The sequence below is a fragment of the Carica papaya genome, chromosome 8 (genome assembly GCF_054855325.1).
Source record: "Carica papaya isolate Zhongbai chromosome 8, ASM5485532v1, whole genome shotgun sequence".
Taxonomy (NCBI): Eukaryota; Viridiplantae; Streptophyta; class Magnoliopsida; order Brassicales; family Caricaceae; genus Carica; species Carica papaya.
The window spans coordinates 27,523,408-27,528,951 of NC_142316.1; the positions used below are offsets into that span (position 1 = coordinate 27,523,408).

Genomic DNA, 5,544 nt, shown 5'->3' on the forward strand with positions numbered 1-5,544 from the left:
GAAAGGAAAAGTGTTTGAATGTCTAGTTTCTTAATTACACATAAAGCAAATTAATGTAGAATCTGGGATCAACAACGGAATTCAAAACCCCGCATATACATCAGCAACCAGAAATTCAAAATTTTAAATAAATCCTCTATATTTAACCCCACTCAATAGTGGATTGAAAATCAAGATAAATAGAAAATAAACAAAAACTAAAATTTGAAAAGATATTATGAGACTTACCTTGATAAGTAATTCTAATTTTTAATACAACAAATCAGTCGAAAATACACTCATTCACTCTTGTAAAGTTGAAAGTTTAAAACAATGATATCTTAATTTTATTGATAAGATGAAAATTTTGAATGAATTATAACTCTGACTTGAAAGGCTATTTATAGTATGGATCATACGAATAATAAGACAAAAAAATAATATTCTAATTAATAGTAGAAATTATATAAGAAATTAAATATAAAATAAAATAAAAAACTAGTAAAAATTAAGAAGATTATAAGTAAAATAGGGTATATATGATTTCTCTATGAGAAAAACTTTTTGAATATAAAATATCTTAATTAATTATGGCTGATTTAGAGAAAGAAATTCTGTCAAGATATTTTCATTTTTCTCAAGTATTTTCTTGTTCTGCAAGATTTGACATTTAAGAAGTTTTTCCTCTTTCTCAAGATAATTTGTAATTTAGGAACAATTTTTTCTTTTGGCTGATTTTTAATTGTGAAGATTTCCCACATTATTAGGAAATAAAATTCTATGAGAATTTATTTTTTCATGTCTTACAGAATTTTTCTCTTTTCTTACTTATTTTTCTCTTGCACTTGAGGTAAATAGTATATACTATTATACCATTGGATTAGTAGCTTGTTGTCTTCTTTCCTTGGACTTCTTTAATGAATTCAAGCTTATTTTACTCATTGATCCACGCTTGGATAAAAAATTAAAGGACTTATTGTAATCTTTTAACTCTCTCCCTTATAATAGACCCACTTGGCATTGAGATATCATTTCTGTCAACTTAATCCATGTCCATGCTCACATCACAAATAGTTAAAAGGTCTCAGAAGCTTGGAGTTGAAATTAAGGTATGTTGATTGGACATTCTAGAAGATGTCACCACTGTCCACGGAGCTTAGACATTGTATTTTGATATATCAGATGCAGAGGAATCTTAAGATAACCTGAATTGTTAATGAAGTTTGGTGACTTGTTACTTATCATCAACCAATAAGGTAGATTTCTGGTCAATAAATTGCATGACGTTTTCATCTGTCATTTAAATATTCTTTCAGGATGGTCATCCTCCCCCCTTGGATGGTTGGATACCTTGGCATATATTATTTTGCCCGTGTTGCTGGTTGTCTTGCAGTACATTTCCGTCCAGATTATGCAGTCATCACAGGTAAGTTGCTGCCTAGTTGTATATTTCTCTATGTACATTCAAACTGAGTTCTGTGATCTTGGTGAACTCTTCTTTTATTAAAAAGACAATCACGAACTATCTCCTTTCAAGATCTTAAAGTCAAGTTGAAGGTTGTCATTTGATGAAGTCAGGTATCGTATGGACTTACATTATTTGCACAAAAAACAGTTGTCAGTTATGCAGTTTGGGATCCATAAGCGGGGAAATTTTGAAACCTTTGGATTTTGATTCTTTTCATTGATTTTCATTTCATCTTCATCAATGTTTTCCGCTTTCTCCTTCTCTCTGTGTATGCTACTGATTTTGGCTGAACTCCAATTCATTATTCATCAGGTGACATTTTTTTTATTTTTCAGAGTAATGATCCAAATCTGAAGAGTTCACAAGCACTAACAAAGTTCTTTCCTCTGATGATCGGTTATTTTGCTATTTCTGTTCTTTCTGATCTTAGCCTTTACTGGGGAGCAGATAGTGAGCCCTTCAACTGCTGTTTTTTGAGGTGCCTTTCTGTTGTTAGTCCAAGTTTCGGTACATAATTAGTCGTGCTTATATAGGCTCACAAATAATATATTGAGAACCATACAACAAGTATTGCTTCAGAAGTTAGGGGGTGCCAAGAATCCAGTTATGCAATTTACTGGTGATATTGCTAAGGAAGAAGTCCAAGTGCAGAAGCCTGTATCTGGATCAAACACCCAGAAGAAGTCTAGAAGAACATTTGACTCCAGAAGGGTCTTTGTCCTGGTAAAAGGTTAGCAGTTTACATTCTTTACAATTATCTTCTATTTTTGTTATAGTTCTAACTCAGTGATAATTGCACTAGATTCAAGCAGTTGAAGGAGCGAGAAGCAAGGAGAAGACGACAAAGACAAGAAGAGAAGAGCAGAACTGAAGAAGCATTAGCAAGAGGAAATCAGCTAACAGATCAAGGCGATGAGATAGAATCCAATGTACTTGAGAAGGAAAGTGGAGCTGGAAGTGACTCGAGTGTTAGAGTTGTTGTTAATGGTGAACTCTCTTGTCAGGAGTCGAAGGAAGACCCCAAGACATCCATGTTTTGGACAGAAAAGAATTAAGTATCATCTAATTTTGAGGTTGAAAGAAGGGATGAAATACAAACGCATGAAAATATTGAAAAGCTAACACTGAATATTGTCTTAGAACATGCTTAGGTAGGTTTATACCCTTATCTTATTGTCTGGTCCAATTTCTATTCAATTCTATCTTATTCCCTCAGTTGATTAATTAATCTTACTAATCAGGATTTTTTATGCTTTAACTATCCCGGGGAATTCAAGATGAAAGTGGAGGTGGTTCAAATATGAAAATTATAATACAATTGTAACTATTAAGTTTAGACTAGTAACTAAGTGAAGGAATAAAATTGAAATTGAATGGGAACTAAACTGAAGAAGACCTTATGTGTGTCTTCAATTATATCTTTTTGCAGCATTGGAAGAGTTCTGTGATAATACACATACAAACTTGATAATTTTGCAGGATGCACTTGAAGTATATAGAACCACAACCACGGCAGAGAATACAATTTCTGAAGATACTTGGTAAGAATAAGGGAACCGAAATAGGTTGACCAGACAAAGGGAAATATAGTGACAGCCACACCCGTACTATTTGACCGTATAATTGCCTACAAAGTGAATCAAACTACTGTCTTTTCCAGCAGCACTGCTCATAGGTAATCAACCAATACTGCTTTGATCTGGTAGGGAATCTAGTGCTCATGGTGATTTGCCAAAATGATATTATCCGGAATCTGCAGAGATCACTGTGGTAAGCCAGGTATACATAATTTTTTCATTACATATAAATAGTTGGATCTCCAAGATTCTTGCATGTCACACATGTATTTCTATAACCAGAGCTGAAGCATGAGTGAGACTGGTTCTACAACAGTGGCTGCTGTACAACCTCCAGGTCTTGTAGCAGCATCGCATATGAAAAAACGTTATCTACAATCAGAAAAACGCTTGTTCCTGCTGGTTTTATTTTATTAACAGTACAAAATAATATAGGAATCATTTGTGAGGGAAGACATAAATAACAATAGCTGAGCTTTTTGTCATTTATTTAGAAAGGTAGACAGATTTATCCAAGACAGTTAGCTCTGTTGCATGGTCTCTGTATGAATGAAGTTCTTTATAGAAAATTATAACTATTGTGAATGTGACCCTTCATTCATTAGAGAGAAGAAAACATACAATGACTAGAACTGGGGCCGGTCATGATTATTGATAGCTGGAACATAGAAAAGTGATTCTTCCATTTTAGTGCATGAGAGTTCCTGGTAATCATTTTAGGGTGGCCTGAAAAGCAAGTCTCTGGATTAACTTATGGAAAGAATGAGAGGATTTGTTCTAGTTGTCCAGAAATTAAATGTGAGTCTATGGGAAGCAGCTCATCGGGAGCTGCAAGTTTGCAATGTTTAGTTTTACCATTACACTCCTCAAAACTACAAAACACTTTGAGAGTAACTTATGAGTTCTCTTTGAAGTGCTAAATTTTTTTAATGTTAATTACTAGATTGATCAAAGTTCAAGTTGTTATTTATAATAAAGTATTATTTAATTGCTAATTTATAGTAAAAATATTATGTGATTTTAATAACAGCTACAATGGGTATGGACAGAATTTTTTATTATTAACATTTTGGGTATGCTTGGAAAACAATTAACTATTTTTTTAGACTTTATGTAAATGTATTTTCAGTTCAATTATGAAATAATTAAAATTTATGTCTAAAATAAAATTTATTTAACATTGAAACATATTACAAATTTGGGCTTTAATTCATTTGAAATTGAATTTTAATCTTTTCGAAATCAAACTCTAATCATTTTATAATTAGACTAATTATACATATATCAATAAAATTAATAAAAAAAATTTGTTTGTTCCAAACAAATCTGTAATTCTTTAATCCCTATGAATTTAAAACATTAAAAATTTGTAATTCCCTAATCCTTATGAATCTAAATCATTTGAGTCGAGTTTCACACTAGAAAAGAAGAATCAAATTCAAATACTCGCAAAACAGGGACAGTGGAAGTTTCTGGCGCGAATCGACCAGCATGCTCGAGCGTGATCCAGAGGATGGTCGCGGAGGACGAGCCGATGATGGAGCCAACACTAGTTGAAGGTAAGCCGGCAACAGAGGCGACTCTCATCTATTCTGGTGTGACCCAACCGGCGCCCCCAACCTTGCTCTGGTCTGGTGTGAAAAAGTTGAATGTTGAAGATGAAACTATAGTTGATGCTGTGATTGGGCATGCTTCCTATGGAATGGGCGGAGAGGCGATGAACCTTAGGCAAATTACAGACGAGAAACTGTAAACCACACACATTGGAAAATCTCCTTTGCCGCAGGAAGCATCGAATGTGAAACTCTCATTTAGAGATGAACTCATCAATAGTCATCAGGCTGCTAACAATCGAGATGAAATTGAGATCAGGGACGGAGATGTTAAAGTTTGACATGGAGAATGGAATACTGAGAATCAATTTTTCAAATAAAGTGCATAACCTCCTAACGCAAAATATGAAACTTGCAATGATTATTCGACTGCTTGGGAAGCCGATTGGGTGTAAAGCACTATGGGTAAAACTTCATAGCCTGTAGAAGCCTACTGATCGATTACACCTAATTGACCTAGATAATGATTACTACATGGTCAAGTTCCACTCGACAGAGGACTACTTGCACGTTCTTAAAGATGGTCCATGGGTTATATATGGTCATTACCTCACGGTGTATCCTTGGTCCCCCAGTTTCTCTACTACAAATCCTAATATCACTAATATAGTGGTCTGTGTGCGATTTTCTGGCCTCCCCATCCATTATTACCATAAAAGTATGCTTAGAGCTATCTCCAGGGTGATAGAGAAGGTATTTCGCATTGACTATAATACTAAATCCGCTGAACGAGGCAAGTTTGCTCGATTTGCGGTTGGAATTGATCTGATCAAAGCACTCATTTATAAATTCATGCTGGATGGGCGCCTACAAAGAGTGGAATATGAAGGATTGCCTACTATATGCTTCAACTACAGAGTATATGGACACCTTAAAGACTAGTGCAAGAAAAATGCTAAGACAGAGA

At 34.2% G+C, this 5,544-nt stretch overlaps 1 long non-coding RNA gene across 3 annotated transcripts; it reads left to right on the forward strand.

Moving 5' to 3' along the window:
* The first annotated feature begins 1,124 nt into the window (after positions 1–1,124).
* Positions 1,125–3,958, forward strand: LOC110817206 (uncharacterized). 3 transcript variants are annotated; one of them, XR_015814151.1, is made up of 5 exons: positions 1,125–1,405; positions 1,783–2,177; positions 2,250–2,598; positions 2,927–3,226; positions 3,307–3,958. It is a non-coding gene; the product is annotated as an uncharacterized LOC110817206 (long non-coding RNA). The 3 variants fall into 3 exon arrangements; XR_015814152.1 differs by having other exon boundaries at positions 1,125–2,177; positions 2,927–3,217; XR_015814150.1 differs by having other exon boundaries at positions 1,126–2,177.
* Positions 3,959–5,544: the final 1,586 nt, after the last annotated feature.